At 51.6% G+C, this 23773-nt stretch overlaps 1 protein-coding gene and 1 long non-coding RNA gene across 10 annotated transcripts in view; one reads left to right on the top strand and one right to left on the bottom strand.

Annotated features, from left to right (window-relative positions):
• Positions 1–841, bottom strand: part of FOXP4 (forkhead box P4) — a 53815-nt gene extending 52974 nt beyond the window's left edge. For all 9 annotated transcript variants that reach the window (XM_063707596.1, XM_063707599.1, XM_055389597.2 and 6 more), the window contains exon 1: positions 703–841. The gene's annotated coding sequence lies outside the window, so the exon portion shown is untranslated. The remainder of the gene's footprint in view (positions 1–702) is intronic.
• Positions 842–1319: 478 nt separating this feature from the next.
• Positions 1320–23731, top strand: LOC134758733 (uncharacterized). Its single transcript, XR_010134257.1, has 2 exons — positions 1320–1474; positions 23401–23731. It is a non-coding gene; the product is annotated as an uncharacterized lncRNA (long non-coding RNA).
• The last annotated feature ends 42 nt before the right edge of the window (positions 23732–23773 follow it).

The raw sequence follows: 23773 nt of genomic DNA, 5'->3' as shown, positions 1-23773 counted from the left end.
TCTATCCCCGAGCTGACCGAGCGATGGAAAAGGGGCTGACTGGCCCTGGCACTTCCGAGGTGCGACCTCAGCAAGACAAGTCCCCTCTTCACCAGAGACGACACGGCGGGTAGGACCGCGATCCCCCGCTCTCTTGCCCCCATTTTCATCTGTCTCCGGCGCGTCCTGGGGAGTCCGGTACCGACTAGAGTTGGGGGGAGCCACTTCCCTTCCCAGCTCTGGAAAGTCTGGGCCGGGAAGTATTCTTTGTCTGACTCGGGGCGGGGAGGGGGTCGCGCCCCCGTACACCCCATTCCCAGAGGCCCGGCGGGGAGGGGGCGGGGCCCAGATTCTTGGGGAAGGGCGGGCCTCGGTGGCCTCTCCGGCCGCCCCCCTCCCCGCCCCGGCCTCCGGCTGCCCCCACTCTCGCCGCGCCACAGCCCCCACCTGTTCCCGAGGCAGCTCCGGCCCGCTGGGGCCCGGGCCAGGGGCGGAATGTCGCGGCTGCGCGGGGTCAGTGCGCCACGGCCGGCCCTGGCTGGAACAAAGTGCGCCGGCCCGGGCCCGGCTCCTCCTGGCGCCCGGCGCCCAGCGCGTCTCGGGCGGGCAGTTTGCAAACACAAAGTGAGCCAGCGAGCGGGCGAGAGAGTGCGCGAGCGAGGGAGTTGGTCTGGTCGCCCGCCCAGCCCCCACCCGCGTCCCTGGGCCCGACCCGCCACCTACCTGTCCCGCCCGGCCGCTCCGTGCGGGCTCCGGCCCGTCAGCCCGCGCGGGGCATGGGGCTCGCTCCGGTCGCAGCCCGGGCCCGCCGCCGCCCGCCGGGGCTGCCCTTCCGCGCCGCCCCGCGCCGCGCAGCTCCCGGGCGTCCTCCCAGCGCGCCGGGCCGACCGCCGCGCGCCTCAACCCCGCCGGGGCATCGCACTTTGTGGGCTGCTTGGCTCGCTCCGGCTCCGCTCCTCCTTCCCGGTCCTTCCGCGACGCTCGTCAGCCCGCTCCGGCTCCCGGGCTCCCGGACCCCGGCGTCCCCGCCCCCGGCCCAGCCCTGGTTCCGGCCCGGGCTCCTCCCCGCCGCGCCGCCGCCGCCTGCGCCGCGCCCTCCTCGCGGGCTGGGGGCTCCGTCCCGGCCGCCGGCCGCACTGTCCGGTCCGCAGGGGCGGCGGGCTCCGGACTCCGAGGGGCTGCGACTGAGCCTGGGCTGCGAGTGGCTGCGAGCGGGCGGCGCGCGGGCGGGGCGGGAGGGGGCGGGGGAGGAGGAGGGTGGAGAGGGAAGGAGGGAGCGCGCGGAGAGCGAGGGAGGAGGGAGCGAGAGAGCAAGCGGCGGAGGGAGGGGAGACCAACTTCTAGTGCTACCATAATTCGCCTAAAGCAGGTGCAGCAACTTTCACCCCGCCTGGCAGCCCGCTGAGAGCGAGAGAAGACCACGTGCACCAAACTTTAGGGGAGAAAAAATGGGAACGTGGGGAGAAGACGTGGGGCGGCAGATCTGAAAAAGATGGTAGGTGGAGGGACCCCAGGGATTCACCCTGGCCTCGGACTAATCCTATGGGGCGCTTGCAAACCCCGGCCATCCCCTGGAGTCTGGAGGTACGGCCAAGTCCTGATCCCACACGGTTCACTGGTTCCCGGCGGGCTGCGCTCGGCGCGGGGAGTGGCCGGGGGCCCAGAGACGGAGCCAGTGTCAGGCCCGGGCCCTGTCTGGCCTCCCTCCTGCTCCCCACTGCGTGGGGGCTGAGGGTGGGCTTCCTGAGCCGAGGGTAGAGGGTGGGGAGGCCCCTTCAGGGCGTTGTGAACGGTCACCCCCGGGCGCGCACTGCCTCCCTCTGCGGAAAGGGAATTTCCCGTAAAGTGCTCTGCGAACCAGTGAAGAAGGGGCCCAAGGCCAGAGCCATGCGGGCAAAGTGAAGTGCAAAGTTGAGGCAATTATCCGGACAAATTAGATTGTAAACAAAACCCCGCGTCTCTGAACATCGCTTTTGCCCAGGGGGACTGGAGGGATTGTGGTGGTGGCGGCGATGGTGTGTTTGGGTTGGGAGGGGGAGGTCTGGGTGAGGAAATGCCCACGGCCCAAGGGGGAGGGCTGTGTTGGTAGCAGACGCACCACTCAGAGTCCCGTGGAAATCTCAATACCCGTCCCCCTCCCCGCCCCACACACGCCGGAAACATCTCCCATCTGTCTGCATGTGTTGGGGGTGGGGAGAAGTGAAGGAGGCCTCAGGGGTCCTCATGAAGTACCCCAACCCAGCTCAGTGATGCCGGGTCCCCATGACCAAGGGAGGATCCTGTTGTGGGATGAGGACAAGAAGACAATGGCTCTTGAAGCCTCTCCTGGCCCTAAATCCTCAGGCAGGTGGACAAGAGGCTGGCATAGTATGTGAGCCCCTGTGGAGTGGGAGCTGGAAGCCTGAGGTGTGGGGTCGGAGCTGCAAGGATTGATGCTTAGTTGCCTGGGGGGAGGGGATTTCTTGGCCCTTCCAGTGGTCCTTGAAAGAAAAGGGGACCTCAGAGAGGAGGCACCCTCTTGGGTTGTTTTTCATCACTTCTGTCCCTTTTCTGCAATGTTAGTGACACCTGCACAGGTCCACATTTTATGTATTTGCCCTGTTGGGCAAGTGTGACAGGCATACTTAGGTCCTACTGGAGCATTTTAGATTTCTAGGTGTGAAATTGTGCAGGGAAGACTCTAAGTGCCATTTATGTGGATATCTCAGTGTCCTTTCCAGTGTGGCAACTGAGATAACCATAGCCATAAGAATAAAATAATAGCTAACATCTGAGTCGTACCACCCACCAGCCATTTAATCTTCACAGTAACCCCAGGAGGGAGATATTTGTATTATCTCCATTTTATAGAAGAGGAAACTGAGGCACAAAGAGATCAAGTCACTTGCCCGGGCTTACACAGCTGCTGGTCAGTGATGAGCCAGATTCCAACTAGAGCCACTTCAGTGAGGACAAGAAAGAAGCTCATGGTGGTCTCTGAAGCGACACTGCCTGCTTGTGGGTTAGCTGAGGGGAAGGATATTCTGGGAGAAAGAAAGCCCTTGGTAGTACTATCTGATTTACCTTCTGTTGAGGCCCAGCTCTGGTGGAAATCATGGTGTGTGGACAGCCCTAGGCCAAGCCTGGAGTGGCAAGTCCTTGTGTCAGACCAGCTGGGCCAGTGACGATGTCCTCAGTTCTCCTTCCTATCCTTCTTGCAGCAAAGGCTGAGGGTGGGGTGAGAACTAGGGGCTTTGGAGACAAAAGAGAGAATTTCTGTAGGGGGGTATTGAATGAGGTGACCTCCGAGGGGCTTCTCCAGCCCTTTTCTGGCCGGTTCACTGAATGTTTTTCCCATCTCCTTCCTGCAGCAGCCCTTGTACCTTACACATGGGCTCACTTGCCCAGAGGGATTGCCCTGGGAAATGCTTCACTTTCAGTTCAGTTTACCCCTCATCTCCAGGCCAGTTCAGTTCCCAGCTCCCTGTGAGCTACAGTGGGGACTCAAGGCATCAAAAGACCCTGTCTTGTTTTCACCTAAAGGGCATTTTAGCGAGGAAGACAAAGCCTCCCCAAAGAAAGATACAGAACAAATGCCCCGAAATCAAAGAAGCCAGTCCAAAGCCCTTCTTCCTGGTGCAAGAGCTTCATTAAGAAGGTTGAAAAGAGTAGCCCTTGGCTCCAAAGTGGGAGTGACCGGGAGCAGGCAGGAGGGTCCTCTTTCTGTCCTTGTTCCTTCACAGGACTCAGGGCAGGTGCAGGTGCTTTGGCGGTGGCCGGAACCAAGGCTCATGGCTTGGCCCCTCCAGGGGGGCCATAGTTAAGAGCACAGGGGCTAGAGTCGGGCAGCCTTGGGTTGAACTTCAGCCTCTGTCACTTAACCAGTGTGTGACCCAGGCAAGTTACATGATGTTTGAGTCTCAGTTAACTCACTCATCACCTCACTCATCAATTGGGAGGTTGGGAGGCCTCCTTGGGTGTTTGGGAGGGAGGATGGGCAAAACTTCTAGCTTGGTAATGTGTTCCTCACATGCTTTCCATAATTACTTATTTTCCCCTTGATGAGCTCCAGGGTCCTCACTTAAAATGACGAATGCTGACCTCACAAAACTGCAAATCATGAGTTGCCACTTAGTAAATGCTTGCCAGGCAGTCGAATAACGTGCTGTTCAGCTTATCACCCCAGCAATGGTGACTCTTCTCCAGGTGAAGCTAAGAGAGGTCAAATGACTTGCTCAGTTCACATAGCTAGGAAGTAGTGTGGCGAGGACTTGCTCCCAGGTCTCCTGCTCTGAAGCAGACGCCCTTTCCCAAGGTCAGCCGCCACCCTATTGTGGAGGTGAAGTGGGCTGATGGATGAGCTTGTTCCTAGCAGCAGGCCTGATACTCAGGAGTAGGTTGGGGTGGTAGTGGTGTGTACATCTAGAAACATTTGCTTCATTCCCATGGTCCCAACAAACCTAAGCCGAGACAGTTTATGTTTCTTTTATTATTATTATTATTATTATTATTATTATTATTATTATTGAGACAGAGTCTCACTCTGTTGTCCAGGCTGGAGTGCAATGGCACAATCTCGGCTCACTGCAACCTCCGCCTTCTGAGTTGAAGCAATTCTCCTGCCTCAGCCTCCCGAGTAGCTGGGACTACAGGCTCATGCCACCATGCCCTGCTAATTTTTGTATTTTTAGTAGAGATGGGGTTTTGCCATATTGGCCAGGCTGGTCTCGAACTCCTGACCTCAAGTGATCTGCCCGCCTTGGCCTCCCAAAGTACTGGGATTACAGGCATGAGCCACTACACCTGGCCAAAAACTATTTTTTAGTTATTGAGGAATAAAACTTCATCAGCATAGGCCGGGTGTGGTGGCTCATGCCTGTAATCCCAGCACTTTGGGAGGCCGAGGCAGGTGGGTGGATTACCTGAGGTTGGGAGTTTGAGACCAGCCTGACCAACATGGAGAAACCCCATCTCTACGAAAAATACAAAATTAGCCAGGTGTGGTGGCACATGCCTGTAATCCCAGCTACTCAGGAGGCTGAGGCAGGAGAATCGCTTGAACCTGGGAGGTGGAGGTTGCAGTGGGCTGAGATCGTGCCATTGCACTCTAGCCTGGGCAACAAGAGCGAAACTCTGTCTCAAAAAACAAAACAAAAAACAAAAATAAAACCCACTTTATCAGCATAATACAGTAATTCCACTCCACTCCACTCCTAAGTATATGCCAATAAAAATGCATATGTACATATGTTCACCAAAAGGCATACACCAGAATGCTACGCCATCTATTCGCATGTGCTCACTATTCACAACAGCTGTCAACAATGGAATAGGTGACTAAACCACGGTCTTCTCATCCGTGGGCTAGTCCTTGGCAATGAGAATGAGCAAACCATTGCCACGAGCAACAACATGGAGGAATCTCACAAACACAACGTTGAGCATAAAAGCCAGACATGAAAGAAAACGCAGTTTGATTCCATTGATAGGAAATTCAAAACCCAATCCAATGAATTGATGGCATTAAAACTCAGGAGCATGGCTGTTTTAGGTGGGGGTGTGACAGAGGGGCACGAGGGGATTTCTGGGGGTCTTTTTGAATTTGGGAGTTGGTTACATGCATGTGTTCACTTTGTAAACATTAATTGAGCTATACATTTTATGCTTAAAAGTGAAACATGTAAAAATCATTGCTAATATAGGCCTTTCCGTGACTCTCCTTCTTTCCCATTCTCCATCCTTCCCTTGTGGTTTCCTGAAGTTGGCCTTCCCAAGTAAGTTTTCTACTCTTACTCCTTTGGTATTGCTTGGGTATCTCAAAATTTTCTTTTGTTTTAGTTATTTATTTTTATTCACTTTTGGGGCATAGTAAAGTATCAAGCAATTAAAATTTTAAATGAAAGGTAGCCTGCTCCTTGTTTTTACTTGTGTTTTGCTGAACTTCATGCTGCCGAGATGAATGTCTACATGTTTGTTGCATGTGTTGTGTGTGTCTCTAGGTCACTTACTTAAGAGGCTGCTGGAGAGGATTCTACCATATCAGTGTGTCCCATCTTGTTTTGTTACCCAGCCTCCCACTGATGGGACAGTTCGATTGTAGTGAATATTTGGGTATTATGGTCTCCTTGCTGCAGTAGGCTTCCTTCTGTGACCTCCCTCCCCACTGTGCCTCTCCTTCCCCGCTGTGGTTCTTCTACTCCATAATCTTTTCCCTTTCCCATCTCCCCACTGTTCCTCCATTCCCTGCTTCCCAGTCTTTCTGACTGGGAAAGACCTAGGATCTGTGCCGATTGGAGGTGAGGGAGGGATAGGAGAGGGACAGCCTTTTCCTTTTCCACAAAGGCTCCTCTTCCCCAAGATCAATGATGATTTAAAGAAAGAAATATTTCATTAGGGGTTGACATCTTAATGAACCATGCCAGGAACCTTCAAGGCACTCTCTAGGCTTCCTCGGTTTTAAGCGGGGCTCCTACCTCTGGGGGAGGCTTATCAGTTTACCATATTGCCCCAAGTAGATGACCATGGTAGTGTGGGTAGCCGTGCCAGGGGCTGTGGAGGAGAGGGCCCCCAGGACTGGGGCGAGGCTGGCTTGTCCTTCTAGGTGCCAGGCTGACCGGGTGCCTGGGCCGTTGGAGATATTTGGAGTTCCTTTTGGGACTTTTAGGGAGTCAGAGACTCGGGCCTTGTCCAAAAGGTGGTGGGCATGGGACTTTGGGCTGATTGGTGGAAAATCAGTCATTAAAGATCAGGAAATAAGCGATAGCTTGACAAGCAGTGAGCAATTTTCCACTAATTGGAACACAGCATCTTTAGGTCAAATGAGATCCCTACATGGAGGGATTTCTGTGCAGGAAGAGAGCAGGACACACAGAGAGGGGCCAAGAGAGCAGACCCAGTGCCTTACCCCCCCCCCATGCACCCCACCCATGGGGGTGGGGATGGGGTGGAGGATGCATGAGGGTAGCAGAAGCCCCAGGAGTGGGCACAGAGAAAAGAATTCCTTTTTCCTTTATTTAGTTCTTCCTCATCTTTTTTTTTTTTTTTTTTTTTGGACACAGAGCTTCCGCTCTGTTGCCCAGGCTGGAGTGCAGTGGTGCAGTCACAGCTCACTGGGCTCCTGGGCTCAACTGATCCTCCCACTTCAGCCTTCCGATTAACTGTGACCACAGGTGTGAGCTACCATGCTACCATGCCACAGAGACGGGGTCTCTGTGTTGCGCAGGTTCGTCTCAAACTCCTGGACTCAAATAAATTCTCCCGCCTCAGCCTCCCAAAGTGCTGGGATTGCAGGTGCAAGCCACCTCGTCCGGCCCTTATCTTTTAAGAGCTATCCCACATTTTCCATCCACTTGAAGACTTTTGGATTTAAGTCTCAATTCTGTCACTTTTCTAGCCCCAAATCCTGAAGCAAGGGGCTTAACCTCGGTTTACTCAACTGCAAGATGGGAAGAAAAATGAGAGTCTGGCAGAGAGGTCGTGAGGACAAGTATGGCTCATGTAGGATTCTTCTCAGTTTAGGCATTGGATAGACTATAGCTACTGTTATTCTTTCTTGATTAACCCAGCCCACTTTTGCCTCTTTCCAGGTGCTCTTTAGCACTCCTATGTCATTGATGTTATAATGTGTTGTTAGCTAACTTATTTAATAAGCTCCCAGTAACTTTTAACAAACCCTATTGTTTGTTAACTGTTTAGCCATTTTATGCCTCATTTCTCCAACTAGATAATAAACTCCTTAATTTAGGGACCCACAATTTCAGTCATTTGGGGATTTCTCATTGCATCCAGCTTAATTTCTTTTGCAAGGTAGTTGCACAGTACATGCATATTGATTTACTTATTATTTGATACTTTAGAGCAAAGTTTAAAAAACAAAAAATAGCCTAACACTTTAGGGCAAGTTGGTGTCCCGCAGGTATCAGCTGCATGTTGTAGGACATATGTAATAACTGTGTCTTCAGTGATTGCAAGGAAAGAGCTAGCTAGGGTCAAGGGGGAAACCTTGGTAGAAAATGGGACAAGGAAGACTCTCATTCCCTCAGAGCCATCCCATTCTCTCAGAGGGCTGTGCTCCCCATTCTTCTCATCTCTACTCTGGCTTCCTTTCTGCTTGTTGACTTAGGATGCCTTCAGAACTCTGTTCTTAGCAGAGGATGCATTCCTTTCCCATGGATCCTGGAAGACCTGGGGCTTGGAGTCTCAGCTGCTGGCACTGGAGGGTGAGGTGGGATATGAAGGAGGGAAGTTAAAGCCCAGGTAGACTCACATTGAAAATAGCTGCCACCTGTTGAGCATCAACTGTTCACCAGGCACTTTTAATATGTATCTCTGATTCCCACAACAGTCCTATTTTTTTTTTTGAGAGAAAGCAGTGCTCCAAATGTCAGAGGCAATGAATGTAGAGTAGAAATAAGGGAAGATAAGAGAGTCTTTATACATCCCTTATTGTGTGTGGCATCTGGCTGGGTCCGTGGAGTGGGGCTCACACACTTCCTCATCCTTGTAATTCTATGCCAGGCCTGGGCCCCAGGCCCCAGCTCCTTCCTGGTTCTCCTGCACCCCCTCTTCTTTCTGGTCTTCACCATGTGCCCTAGGGTCTTCTCTCTTCCAGTCCCCTCTGCTCTTGAGCCATGGCTCTCCAGTCCCCAGGACCTCTCTCAAGGTTGTTAGGCAGCAGGAAGTCCCCAGAGCCAGGCAGCTGAAGGCAAACTGAAGCTGGGTCTTGCTTAAAGAAGAACCACCCAAGCATCAGACACTGTGCTAAGCACGCTCCACACATGACCTCATTTCACCTCCCAACAGTCCTCTAAGATGATGCAACAGATACTTGTTGGTGCCCTGTCTGGTGCACTGTGACTTTTCACCCCTAAGGCTTCCAATCACTAGTGCCTGACTTCCCTAGCCTAAGGGTTTCCTTTGGGAATTAGAGCCCACTTTTCCACTGTGTGGGAGACCAGAAGTGCCAGGGAACTAACACTTCCTGGGGGAGCCCTCCACCCATAACTGATGGGAATTGGTATATAAATACCCCTACTCCCTCACTCCCCTTGTGGGATAACTCCGAGTCATGTGTGCCATGCATACTCCCAGGGTTTCCTCTGTGGGACTGAGCCCATCCTGTAGCTGGCTTGGTAACATATACTTTGTTGCCTCCTTTCCTTGTCTTACTTCCCCACTTTTCTACTGGTATTTCCTTCACCTCCTAAATCAACCATTTGCAATGGAATAGTGTCTCAGGGGCTGCTTCTGTGGGAACCCAGCCTAAATCAGGTTGATACTATTATTATCTTCATTCTATAAATGACAAGACTAAAGCTCAGAAAGGTTGAAATTCATACACGGTTCCACAATTATGTAAGTACAGCACCTGTCTTCATACCCTGGCTTGTTACACACCAGAGTGATCACCTCATTGCTCTAGTATACGGCTTCTTGAGGGCCCTTTCCCTCTCAAGAAGACTGGTTCAAGGCAATTCCCCTTGGCCTCCTGCCTTGAGAGGTAGGAGGTGGGGAGCAGGGTGGGTCAGGGGTACACTGGGAGTATTTCTAGCCCACCTAGCCCCCGTCTCCCTGTGGGACAAGGGCAAGCACTGGCAAGCAGTCATAGCCAGTCTCTGGATTGCAGGCAGAAAGAGAAGCAGAGAACACCTACGGGGCTGGAGATATGATGAATAGAAAGAAGTGAAACCACCTGGAGTGCTGGAAAAGGAGAGGATCGAATCAGGGGTACAAGGCGAGGGCAGGCTCAGGGCTGAGGAATCTTTCTGAGCATTTGCAGTACACAGCAGCTCCTGCAAAAACAGAAGGAATGAGATGAGAGACAGGAAAGGATTTATTTTTTTCTGTCTTATTTTAGAGTCAGGATCTCACTTTGACACCCAGGCTAGAGTGCAGTGACATGACCATAGCTCGCTGCAGCCTTGAATTCCTGGGCTCTAGAGATCCTCCTGCCTTAGCCTCTGAGTAGCTGGGACTACAAAAGGATTTCTTGATGTTAGAGTTTGCTCAGCCAGGGAATGTGGAAAGTCCCCTGCTGAGAACCTTCGGACCAGACAAGAAATTGGCCTCTTTTATGAGAGTGGAGGTGGGCCCCTTGGGACAGGAAAGACCTGATCCCTCCAGAGACAAAAGTTACCTGGTGAGAACACCTTCATGTTTTCTATTTGTTTGGTTTTCATGACACCTTTGTCTTAGTTTAGGTTCTCCCTGAAGCAGACTCTGACAGTGATTCAAGCATAAGTGGTTTATTTGGGAGGTGGTCCCAGAAATACCAGTGGGGGAGCAGGGCAGGGAGAATGAAGGGAAGGCAGCCAATAAAGGGAGTGTTATCCCACTGTCAGCAAGAGGAGTGCAGTCCCACTGAGGACTTGAGCATGCATAACACACACCACACACAAGCCAGCCCACGGACGCAGGCCTTAGGGTACTCATCCACCAACTTCCCCTTCATCGTGGGCTGTGTCCTCCTTCTAGGTGCATTCACTCTCCAGCACTTCCGGCCTGCTCTGGGCTGGAGCCAAGGGTGTTTCCACGGCCAGGAAAAAAGCCTCAGGCGAACAGCAGGTGTTGGCAGTAAGCAGGCTTCTACCTTTAGAGGCGAACACTGAGAGAGATGGGCAGGGTGCCAGTGCCTGCCACACTCTGCCAGTCTGTTCTCCTGCTTAACTTTTCCTTTTCATGAGTCTTTGTGGGCTCATCTCATCTCCCTCTGTCCTGTCTGAAGCACTGGGCATTGCCCCACTCTGTCCTCGTCATCTGTGCTCTCAGACAAGCCCATCTACTCTCATGGTTTTACCTTCCACTTTTGAGATGGTGGCTCCCACTACTATCCTGTGTGGGACCTGGATCCCATGTGCGTGTTTGTGGGCCTCCAGGGATGGCACACTCAACATGTTCCCAGCCCAAGCCATCTTCTATATCCATAACATGCTCCACCTCTGCATTTTCTCGCCATTGGTGGCACCATAATCTACCCAGTCACTCTAGAAACTAGAATCATCCCTTGGTTCTCCTTGTCCCTTCCTCTTCACATCCAGTCACCAAGTCCTGTGGCTTCCAAGGCATTTCTCAGTCATTCCCTCCTCTTTACCTCCACTTCTCCTACTGTTGGTCAGGGCAGGACCTTCATCATCCCCCATCTGGAGTATTCCAATAGCCTCCTACCTGGCCTCCCCACTTCCAGCCTTGTCCTCTTATGGAGCCTCTTTTCAGTGCATCCTCCACAGTGGTGAAAAAGTTCTATCTAACATGCCAGCCCAGGCCGGGTGTGGTAGCTCATGCCTGTAATCTCAGCACTTTGGGAGGCTGAGGCAGACGGATTGCTTGAGGCCAGGAGTTCAAGACCAGCCTGGACAACATGGCAAAACCCCATCTTTAATAAAAATTAAATAAATACAATTCCAGCCTGAACTTGTCATGCCCTGCTTAAGATGCATTCAAAATTCAAGCACCTTGGTTGGGTGCACAGGGTACAAGGTATCCTTTCTTGAACCTCTGGTTCTATCCCTGGCCACTCCCAGCTCTGCCACCTGGGACTTGTGGCATGTGCTACGCTCTTCCATGTAGCTAGGCTTCCTCTCAGACTGTGTCCTCTGTTTGGAATATCTTTTCTCCCATATGCTTTCACTGCTGACTAAGACCCAGCTCAGATGGCACCTCTTCTTGGAAGTCTTCCTGAATGCCCCAGGCTGGATTAGACACTCTTCTTTTGTGTTCTTGTATCAGTGCAAACATCAGAAAATCCACTTCAAATGGGCTTAAATAACAATGAAAATTGACTGACTCTTGTAACTGAAAGTCAAGGGAGCAGGACTCGCTGCAGATGATGTGTGATCCAGGGGCTTAAAATGATGCCCTTGGGTGCTCCCATTGCTTAACTCTGCCTTTTCCTGGGTGGGCTTTATTCTTAGAGTCCTTGGAGGGAGTCCCATCAGCTTCAGACTCACATCCAGCCCACTTCAGTCCAGTGAATTGTTCAAACCAACACTTAGCTTATTTGGACTTGACTAGGGATTGACTTGCCCTTCTCCAAACCCATCAAAATGGGTTACAGTGTTCTACTTCAGGGGTTGGTGGATTATGGCCAAATCCTGCTTACCACTTGTTTCTGGAAATAAAGTTGTATTGGAGCACAGTCATACTCATTTGCTTATGTATCATCTGTGGCTGTTTTTGTGTGACCGGGGCAGAGTTGGGCAGTGGAGGCAAAGACCAGCAAATTTTGCTGTATTTTAACCTCTACAGGCTATGAGGCAAAATTGAGAATATGATGCAGGGATTTACATAACAAGAGAGAAAACAAATTTCCATAAAACTTTTATTGATGAAATTAGAATGACAATAATAATTGAGAACTTTTTTTTGTACTACAGGTCTACTAATAAGAAGAATGAAATTTGGGGAAAGGGGATAACATTTTGCTTGGTTGGGGTTCAAAGTTAATGCTCCCTATTATCAAAGCGACCACCAATGTTCATCTGTGAAAACCACTTAGCTAACAGACCATACAAAAGCAGGCAGGATTTTGTCTGTGAGCCACAGTTTGCAGACTCCTGAATTAAATCAAAGCATTACAGAGCTAAGGGAAGAGACAGTGGGAAGCTGATGCTGGAGATGATACTGACCCCATAGGTCTGTGGGAGGCATCTTATAAGGCATTTCTTTATAAGGCAAGTTCATGTCCATTGAGCTCCTTAATCCTGACAACAATTCCATGAGGGTAGGCAGGGCAAGGATGGTTGTACACTCTTCAGAGAGGAGACTGAGGCTCAGAGAGAAGTGGCTTGTCTGAAGTTTCATAGCAAAGCCTCTCTGGGACACCTTTGAGTATGCTAAGACATGGGCCTTGGAACATGTGCTTTGTTGAGTAATTGAACAATTATGGTGTCTCCTGGTTGGAAGACAGGCTGAGCCTGCAGAGGGACAGGCTGGTCTGAACATGGTCTGGAAGGCTAAGTTTCCAGCTGGCTCTGTGACATCCAGTGGTCTCCAGGAATGGGGCTGGTCAGCATGGTGCCTAGGAACCCAGTGTGGCTTCAAGGTTCTCTGAGCATAGGCCTGTCTCCCTGTGCAGGACTGGGGATACCAGCGTAGCAGCTAGAAAGAAATCAGGGCTGGGCGTGGTGGCTCACACCTGTAATCCCAGCACTTTGGGAGGCCAAGGCAGGAGGATTGGTTGAGACCAGCCTGGGCAACATAACGAGACCCCTTCTCTCTCTTTTTTTTTTTTTTGAGATGGAGTCTCTCTGTGTTGCCCAGGCTGGAGTGCAATGGCGCGATCATGGCTCACTGCAACCTCCACCTCCTAGGCTCAAGCGATTCTCCTTCCTCAGCCTTCCAAGTAGCTGGGATTACAGGCACCCACCATCATGCCCGGCTAATTTTTGTATTTTTGTAGAGACAGGTGTTTTGTAGAGATAGATGTTTCATGTTGGCCAGGCTGGTCTTGAACTCCTTACCTCAGGTGATCTGCCCGCTTCGGCTTCCCAGAGTGCTGGGATTACAGGTGTGAGCCACCATGTCTGGCCATGAGACCCCTTCTCTACAAAAAATACAGTAATTAGCCAGGCATGATGGCGTGTGCTTATAGTCCCAGATACTCAGGAGGCTGAGGTAGGAAAATCTCTTGAGCTCAGGAGGCAGAGGTTGTCGTGAACCAAGATCTCACCACTGCATTTCAGCCTGGGCAACGAGCAAGACTCTGTCTCAAAAAACAAAAAAATAGAAATCAGACTTCAGGCAATAATGCCCAGCCCCACAAACAAAGATTTTGACCCTCTACCTCACTGCCTGCAGCCTTCAATGCCTGGCCTCATCTGGGTTCCTGAGGAGCAAGCCTGCATCCTGTGTCCTGTGGGCAGGCTGTGGGCAGCCCTCCTCCAGGCTTACCTTGCCTCAGGTAGGGCTGCCCAAGGTCAGGGAGGGTGGGTGGAGGCAATCAGATGTGAAGGACAGATGCTGAGCTCCTTTCCAGGATGATGATTTGTGGGTACTAAGCATGTGTGTTCTGGTACATACAAATACACAGACACTTCACACATTCCCTGTCTCACACACGTTTTCACACTCCCATAGTCACCTCCATTTTCACTACCACCATCTCATACTCACATACATGCACAGTCTCGTGGTTTCTCACTTTTTTTTTGAGATGGAGTCTGGCTCTGTCGCCCAGGCTGGAGTGCAGTGGCACGATCTCAGCTCACTGCAACCTCTGCCTCCCTGGTTCTGGCGATTCTCCTGCCTCAGCCTCCCAAGTAACTGGGATTACAACCATGCACCACCACACCCAGCTAATTTTTGTACTTTTTTAGTAGAGACGGGGTTTCACCATGTTGGCCAGGCTAGTCTCGAACTCCTGACCTCAGGTGATCTGCCCGCCTTGGCCTCCCAAAGTGCTAGGATTACAGGTGTGAGCCACCGCGTCCAGCTGGCTTCTCACATTTTTTCATGTACTCTCAAGCTTGCACAACATATTCATATGCACAACATGTTCATACATACCTCTATTAGTTTCCTGGGACTGCCACAACAAAGTATCACACACTGGGTAGCTTAAAACAACAGGAATTTATTGTATCAGTTTTGGAGGCCAGAAGTCCAAAAGCAAGGTTCCTTCTGAGACTTGTAGGGAAGGGCCTTTCCTTGCCTTTGCTGGCTTCTGGTAGCCCCAGGTATTCTTCGGTTTGGAAGTGCATCACTCCAGCCTCTGCCTCCATCTGTCTCTGTGTCTTCACATGGACACCTTATAAGGACACTAGTCATAATGCATGAGGGCCACTCTATTCCAGTAGGGACTCATCCTAACTGATTACATCTGCAATGATACTGGTTCCAAATAAAATCATATTCGGAGGTTCTGGGGTTAGGACTTCAATATATCTTTTTTGGGGAGGAGCACAATTCAACCCAAAATACCACCTATAGCCATAAAATCTCACATACATAGGCCATACTGCCATAGTGACGCAGATATAAAACACACATTCCCATAGTCACAAAAATCACACACTCCCATATACACTTTCAGGATCAGACACTCCCATGGTCCCCCCACATGCATGCATACACACACGGCGAGGTCATCACATACACACTCCTTTAGTTTCCCAGTCTTACAGCCCTACACACCCCCTACAGTCACACCCGTTCGCACACCCTCCTGCCCCCGCCTCACTCCCAGAGGCCACCCTGTGGAGGTCATGCTCAGAGACCCGGCACATTTGCAGCCTCGCACTTGGCTCATACATCTCACATCCTCTCCCACCCACACAGTCTCTCCCCTCTGACTCCTCCGCCCAGCTCACCAGTTCCCGCACCAACCCTCATGGCAAGGAGGCAACAGACTGGCTCTGTCCCACTCCAGCGGGGGCACCAGGTGGCTCCCTCCTTGTCCTCTGGAATCTTGTGGTGCCCCCACAAGCCTGCCTTTTCAGGCTCCCACGCTTCCCTCTCAGGGACAGACAGACAGACACATCCACACACTCTCATGCTCACACACGCGCCCCTCCGGCAGCCCCACGGCAGCAGTCTGTTCCTCATTATGGGCCAATGCGCCTGTTTACTCACCCAGCTGGAGATGGTTAGAGAGTGATAAATAATGAAAGAGAAAACAGGCTTTTCCCCTCTGTGGCTTCTATTTATGTAACATGTGTCACTGTGCATTCACAGACTTTGTTTCGGAGCTGGTTGCAGGAAATAGTTTATTTTTTCCGGACGGTGGCTTAAGGGGTGGGGAGGTGGGGGGCAGGGTTTGGGTTTCTGATCTCACGCCCATAGGAGTTTCGGAATCTGGCTCCCAGAGTCCTCTTCCCCTGGTGCCTCCTCTCCTCGCCTCCGCTGACATCCCCGGGGTGGGCATCATGGCTAGAGGCTGCCTCAGAACAAGGTTCTCCCACTCCACCTATTTGGAATGGGCTGGGGTGGTTGGGGGCCCCTCCCAGCTGCCTCTGAAACCTCCCAGACAGATGGGCTTGTTTTAAGAGCCAGACAGCTTGAGGCTGGACTCCCAGAAAGGAGGCAGTTGGACAGGGTCTTCCTAGGTAGCCTGCACCTGTTGTTGGGGGAGGATGCAAAAGGATTAATTCTATAAAATAAGAAAAAAAAAGATCCATATCTCATGTTCACTTAGCACTTTCATCCCCGTGGTCTCTCTGAGGCCTCACAACTTTTAATGGCTGCTTCCCAGGTGAGAGAACTGGAGGAGGGCTTGCCATGGTCTGTGCAACTGGCTGATGAGGAGCCAGAACTTCACACTCAGGCCTCTGAGTCCAGAAGAGCCTCACACACCCCACTGTCTCCTCCTCCCAAGGATGCCTCCCTTGGTAAAGTTCTGGTTGCCCTCACTCATTCTAAGGTGGATGGGAGTAGTTATAAGGGTGTGGGGGTTGGAATTTGGGGAATGGTGAGTCATCAGAGGTCTGAGAAGTGTCCCCTTCTCCACCCTTTCCTAAACATTAAGGTGAGCCTCCTTTGGGTGACAAGTCAGGGAAGGAAGAAGCAGCAGAAGGCTGCCCTGCTCCCCAACCCCCAGTGCAGGGAGGCTCTTGGGAAGCTGGAAGGGCACCTGCCCCCACCTGAGCCTGTCTTTTTGAATGCCAGGGCAGGGAGACAATGTCTTTGTTTGACATGGAGCCCTGGTTGTATCCCAGGCCACCTGCTGGGGGGACCCAGAGGTTCTGACCTTTGAGGAATATAGCATCCACTATGGAAAATGGGCCCAGAAGCCCCCAACTCCTGCAGACTGTGGGGGATGAATACATACAGGTGCCATGGGATTAAGGTGCAGGGCAGAATCCTGCCCAGTGACCTCAGAGTTCTTGCAGGGAGCATCCCACAGGAATCTCCTGGCTGGGGGGTGAAGCAGCCACCTTCCCAAGACAAGGACTTTAAACACGGTCTGACAAACAAGAGCGCATATGGGCCAAGGGCAAAAGAGAAAAAGTGCTAAGGAGGTGTTTTTCAAATTTAGTGGGTGTCAGATTCACAGGGGAGCTTATTAAATGCGGATCCCCAGGCTCCTTTCCCAGCGTTGATTCAGCAGGTCGGCGGGGTGGGGGCCAGGAATCAGCATGGTTAGCAAGTTCCTGAGAGTTCTCGGACTGGTGGTTTCCCAAAGACTGGGAGACAACAGTGCCCTATGTGGGCCCTGGAGGCAACCCCCCTGCCCAACGCACAAAGATGAGATGCAAGCATCATGGTTAGGTCAGGAGGGAATTTGACTTCCCGCAAAGAGTGAGAATGATTTGGTTAGAGAATGATAAAATGTATTTGGTCCGAAGGAAGGGAGGGAGGAAGAGAGGAAGGAAAATATAATTTACCAATACCTATATGTGCCAAGCTATTACATGATGCTTTTCGTTTTGCTTTGTGCTTTTGTTTTTCAGAGACAGGGTCTTGCTATGTGGCCCAGGCTGGAGTGCAGTGGCACAATCAAATCATAGCGCACTGCAGCCTCGAATTCCTGGGCTCAAGTGATTCTCCTGCCTCAGCCTTCCGAGTAGCTGGGACTACAGGTGCATGCCACCATGCCTGGCTGTTACACGACATTTTTACCTGGCTGCTTTGACTTTTTGACATTCATATCCATTTTTGGAACCTAAAACGCTGTCAACATTCTATTTCTTATTACCAAGTAATGCTCATACAGACATACCCGCCACAGCCCGAGTCAAAACTTTGTGTCAGTTGGGATGTTGTGCACACCTTGGAGCATCTACCACATGCCAGGCATTGCGCTTTGCATGTACTGCTTTGTTTTTTACTGCACTGCAACACCGACAGGCAATACTATTCCCATTTTACTGATGAGGACAGCAAGGGTCAGAGAGGTTTAGTCACTTGCCTAAGGCCACCCGGCTACATCAACCCTGGCAACAGGAAGAGCTGGTGCTTTTGTTTTTTTACTGATCCAGGGAGAGGCCCTATTAGGGAGGTAGAGGGACTGAATCCAGATCCTGCTTTATAGCCCCCTCTCCAGGACTCCCTCCCTCCCACTCTGGAATGGAGAGGTGGATGGAGAGGCACCCTCTCTGCCACTCACTCAGCCCCTCTGCCTTTGGGACCCTATGAACTCTCATACAGCCCACCCAGCTTGCACCCTGAGCTCTCTCCCAAGAAGCTGAGCACCTGGGGTCTCAGGCACTCCCTTCCAATTCAGTCCCTGGAGCACTTATGGCTCTGAGGGAGTCCCCGGAGAGGGGGCTGAAAGAGGTGGGGGAGCTTAAGGAGCACCTTTCCTGGGCTTCCAGGAGCCTCTTACATCCCTATCCCCTTGGCAGAATGGGTGTATCACAACTGGAGGGTGGGGGTGTATGGGGACAGCAGAACTGGCCAGACCTATGGTCCCAGATGTTTGTTCAGGCTGTGGGCTGAGCCTGATTTCAGATGTGTGGCAGCTTCATGGGAGTCCTGCCCAGTCTCCCACATGGACACTCACTTGCTTACTTGCACACACGCGTGCCCTCATGCGACTCCCCTCCACACAGAGTTCCACTTGTGAAAACCCAGACAAAGCTCCAGACTAATGTCCCTGTGGACAGTGACATGAATGGTAAAAATCATCCTCAACCCCAGATGCTCTGCACACGCTGACTCTAAACTTCACATTGATCCTGCAAGGATGCTTTCCCTGATGACCTCCCCCTACTCACCACACACCTTATAGATGAGAAAAATGGGCTTCAGAAAAGCCAACTGACCGGTCTGAGGCCACACAGCGACCCCACGGCAGAGCGGGGACTGGGGTCTGTCTGTTGTGGAGCTCACCCGCGTCCCTCTCACCAGGCTGCTTTTCCCGTCTGGCTCCCAGGACCCAGCAGGTGTTCAGCACGTCCACTGATGAATGTGTATGTCTGTGTTTTCTTTCACACACAGTGCAGGCTCCAGCTGCCCCTCTCTCCAAACCCACTCTGAGCTGTGATCTCCCTGCAGGCTCAGAAACTTGCAGACCGCTTGGCTTCCTCTACAGCCAGAACTAGCGCCAGCCTGAATTCTCTGGGCTCCAGCCTCAGTTTCCCCTGAGTTTCTTAGGCCTGCACACCTGAGCAAGTCCCTCCCTGCTTTGAGCAGACCCACAGCACTGGTTGGGCTCCTGCTCCAGGCCTGACCCCCACTGTGGAAGCCTCTGGGGTCCAGCCACCTCCATTCTCTCTTCTTCCCAAACGTCAGGCCTGGCACTGCCCCCGCTCAGCCCCCGCTCCCTATGGCCCCCTGGGAGCCCAGGCTTTGCTTGAGGGCAGCAAGTGAAGCCGGCTGTAACAGAGAAACCTCAGGCTCCTCTTTAGAAGTCCCCGGAGGAGGCAGATCTGAGGAAAGGCTGCCGAGAAGGCGCCTGCAGCAATGTCAGCTTGAGAACAACCCGGCTGACAGGATGCTGAGCGGGGATTAAGGTTGGGATCAGGGAAGCCGGGGAAATGAAGGCAAGTTCCCTGCTCCCCTCGCTGCCACTGCTGCCGCTGCGGCTGGGTTTGTCTTCTTGTTTGTTCTGGCTCTGGGAAAGTGGGCGGGGAGGGAAGTGGGCAGGGGTGAGGTGGGGAGGTGGAGGAAAGGACGGGGGAGGTGGAGAAGTGCTGGTATGGGGGTGGAGGGAGGTGGAGGGAAGGACGGGGGAGGTGGAGAAGGGCTGGTATGGGGGTGGAGGGAGGTGGAGGGAAGAGAAAGTCAGGCCTCCTCTGGGTCTTGGGGCTCAGCCAGGGATGGGGCAGAGGCACAGATGGCCCTTACCTGGGACCCTTCCCCTATACCTGTCCCTATAGCTGGTCCGCCAGCCAGTGGAGCAGCCAGTCGCCCCCCGACCCCCACCCCGGAACCCTCCATCATGTCCTGAGTGTGGGTGGCAGGACCAGTGAGAACACAATTGACCTTGCCCTGAGAGGCTCCCAGCTCAATGAAGCAGATGCAGTCTACCTCCAGAGAGGAGGTGAGCCTGTTTCCACCTGTCTACACATGCAAGATCCCCTGTTCTGGGGAAAGACCATTACCCCAACCTGCCTCATCATTGACATGTCACAAGAGTCCAGCCAAATGGGCTACTGATTTCCAGGTCATCCAGTGCACCACAATTCCAGTGAAACCTCATATCCTTGCATTGCCATTGGTGTGGTAGTGAAGAACGTGGCTTCTGGTTTCAGACTGCAATGGGTCACCTTTTGGCTCTGCCACTGATTTGCTATGTCACATTGGGCAAGCTGGCTAACTTTCTATGCCTCAGTGGGATAAAATCATAGCACCTCCTTATAAACTTGTCAGGAAGATAGAGGGAGCGGACACGTGCGAAGCGCTTGACATAGGGCCTGCCATGGAGGACAGAAGACATATGCCATAGGGTAGCTTTATTTATTATTGGGTCAGAGTACAGGAATAAGTGTGGCAATTTGAAGTGACTTGGCTGAAAGCTTCCTGGGGGAAGGGGTGTGGAAATCTGATTTTGGAAGCTGAGACTGGGCAGGGGTAGAGAAGTGAATTAGGGGTATGGAACAGAGCTCCCATTTGCCAGGTGAGTGAGTTAAGGATGTATCTGGTGAGAGGCAGAGAGGATGCATTTTCTAGGAGCCCCCATCCCAGCCAGGCTTTCTCCAAAGTTCCCACTTTAACTAGAGGTAACTCTTCCAGCCCTGCCAAGGGCAAGCCAGGGGTGCCAAGACCATGAAAAGATGCAGTTTTTCATGGTGACCTTCCCAGAATAGAGTCTATTCTAGAAACTCTAGCCATTCAGGGAGACTCCACTTGTACCTGGGTTTTCTGGACCTGGCAAGGGAAGAAACAGGCACAGAGAGTACAAACCTGGAGGCAGATCATCCCTGGGGTTGGGTTCCAGCTCTGTGACTGATCATCTATGTGCCTTGGAGCCAGTCAATTAGCCTCTCTGGACCTTAGCTGCCAGGTCTGTGAAATGAGATAGTAATATGTACCTTAGAGTTGTATGATGAGTAGTTACTTCATAACTATCCACTGTTGATATTCAGCTTAGCAAAGAGTTGCTGAGGTCCAGCCAGCTACTGGGGCCCCAATGAATGAGAGACCCTTTCCTAGCCCTTGATAGCTGGTGGCCTGCATGTGAGTCCAAATATGATGCTGAAGGCAGTGGTGCTACCTTAAAGGTCCACCTGGGAACCAAAGAGAAGGAGTTCCTGGCATCCACATCCCAGGCTGCAGGGCCTGCTCCCCTGGCCCACCCTGCAGCCCTGCTTGGGTGTCCCTATCTCTGGACACCCTGGCCAGCAGGCTGGGGATGGGGAGAGTGTTGTGGGGGGAGGGGAATGAGAACCTAGGATGGGGTTCTGGGGTTCTGGTAATTGGGGAAAAGCTCTCCTGGGTCAGATTTCTGGGGCAAAGCCTTAGGCAAGGAGGCCCAGTCCCTGCAGAAGTGTGTGAGGAACACTTTATTGGGGATTTTATCTCTAGGGGCCTGGTTCTAGAATTTTAAAAAAACCTTTTCTTTTCTTTTTGTTCTGTTAATAGAAGTTATGTATATTTATTGTTTAAAAAAATGGAAAATACAGGCCAGGCATGGTGGCTCATGCCTGTAATCCCAGCACTTTGGGAGGCTGAGGCGCGTGGATCATGAGGTCAGGAGTTCAAAACTAGCCTGGCCAAGATGGTGAAACCCCGTCTTTGCTAAAGCTATAAAAATTAGCCAGGCGCGGTGGCAGGTGCCTGTAATCCCAGCTACTCGGGAGGCTGAGCAGGAGAATCGCTTGAACCTGGGCGGCAGAGGTTGCAGTGAGCCAAGATCCAGCCACTGCACTCCAGCCTAGGTGACAGAGTGAGACTCCATCTCAAAAAAAAAAAAAAGGAAAATGCAGAAAAGCATAAAAAAGGAAATAAAGATCAGCCATAATCTTCCCACCCAGAGATAACCATGGTACGACTTTAGTGTATCTCCTAGTTTTTTTTAAGCTGACTCTCATACACACATTTACACACACTCACATGGACACACACATTCACACACACATATTCACAAATAAACACTCACATGCACTCACACATTTACATACACATATATGTAACTTTTTGTTACATGTTTAATGTACACATGTCTTTAAAAGTTTAGAAACAAGATCATGGAATCATGAATACATCACCATTTTGTCAACTAATATTTTTATTAAATAAAATATTGATAACTTTTCCCCCAGGTCATGACATATTCTTCTCCAACATAATTTAAAATGACTGTATAGTGCTCTGTCTTTGGGCATAAGGCATATCATTTTATCAGTCATCACCTGTTGGTCATCCATTCATTTCTAGATTTTTGCCATTATGAATAATACTGAGGTGAACACCCTTGCAGAGAAATCTTTGAGGGGGTCGCTAACTTTCCAATTGTCTATTCATGTCTGACTACTCCCAGCTTCGATTTTGAGCCTTTCTAGGCAGGATCTGTGTCTGGTTTGTTGTGACCCCAAAGTCTAGCTTGGCTGCTGGTTCACTGTAGGCATCCAATAATGGTTGAATTGAGTTGCTTTTCTAGAGCATGTGCCCTGGGCTGAGGAATCGGGAAGGTGGACTGATGAGGAAAGAGCCCACCTTTCCTGCTAGAACACTCAGGGGTCCCCAGTGCCTCTATGCTGGACCTGCTAACTTCTCCTAGGAAAACACCTTCCCAAGCACAGAGCCGCTGGCCATCCCAGAGGCTCACTGAATGGCCCTCCTGTATCTCTTATCTTCCCAGGCAAACTGAACCTTGCCTGGACCCTCCCCCCTCATCCCCTACCCCACCCCCATCTCTGACTCTTGCGTTCTTTTGTTGTGTTTTCAAGCTGAAGGCCCAGCAGACAGAGCCCTCTCACCTGCCCGTGTCTGCTGGACAATGTTGCGGCAGCTCCCAGCTCCCCATGCAGTGGCCTCCTCCGTGGCCCCCACTTTTGACAGCACAGCCCACTTGGCTCCTGAGAAGTGCCCATGTGGCACACCTCACCCCTGCCCCTGCTCTGCCTGCCACTTCTCATGGCACCAAAGGAGCCTTTGTCTCTTCCTCATGGGGGCTCTCAGCAGATGCTGACGTTCTGACTGAAATAGATTTGTAGAATCATGGATTTTGAAGTGGGGACCCAGGTCCCAGTGTTTCAGTGGGTCTTTAAAAAAGAGAGAAAGGGAGAGAGAGATGGAGAGAGAGAGAGAGAAAGTGGGCAAGAGCACGAGAGGTAAGAGGCAAAAGCTGAGAGGTAAAACTTACTAACTTAATTTCGCCTCACCAGCATCCACACTCCCAACCTCCTGGAATTTCTTCTCTTCTTTTCAATTTTAATCTCTTCTTTTCCTCTCTTTTCTCTCCCTCTTCCCCCTTTTCACTCCTTTCCTTCTCCTCTTTCTCTGTCTCTCTCTCAGTTCTGACATGAACACCCCCCCCACCCTCCTGTCCCCTCTCCCCTCCTCTCCTCCTCTCCCCTCCTCTCCCCTTCTTTTTTAAGTTTTTTTTTTCTTTTAACTTTCAAGGTCATTCCGGACTCCTGACGCCGCCAGTCCCGCGGTGAGACGTGAGCGCCATTGGCGTCCGTGGCCTCTGTTTCCGTGGCAACCTAGTAACCATTAATTTTCAATTAAAGGAGACAAAAAGCTCGATGACAGCTCCAGGTCTGCTGAAGATGTCAAGAATCTGTATTAATATACAGCAAGAGAGCATAATTGTGTGTCCATCTTCCAGAGCAGCGAAAAATGGAGGGATAATTACCAGCTCGAAAGCCACTCTGTAATTTAGTTCTTACTGTCACCACAGCCCTACACATTAGCATAAATTAAAAGCAGAGTTTATTGTTATCAAAGTGCATTGATATCGCCAGACCTGCTTTCTTCCTTTTAACTGTTTGTT

This window comes from Gorilla gorilla, chromosome 5 (genome assembly GCF_029281585.2).
Source record: "Gorilla gorilla gorilla isolate KB3781 chromosome 5, NHGRI_mGorGor1-v2.1_pri, whole genome shotgun sequence".
Classification (NCBI taxonomy): Eukaryota; Metazoa; Chordata; class Mammalia; order Primates; family Hominidae; genus Gorilla; species Gorilla gorilla.
This window is presented reverse-complemented; position numbering and strand designations above follow the sequence as displayed.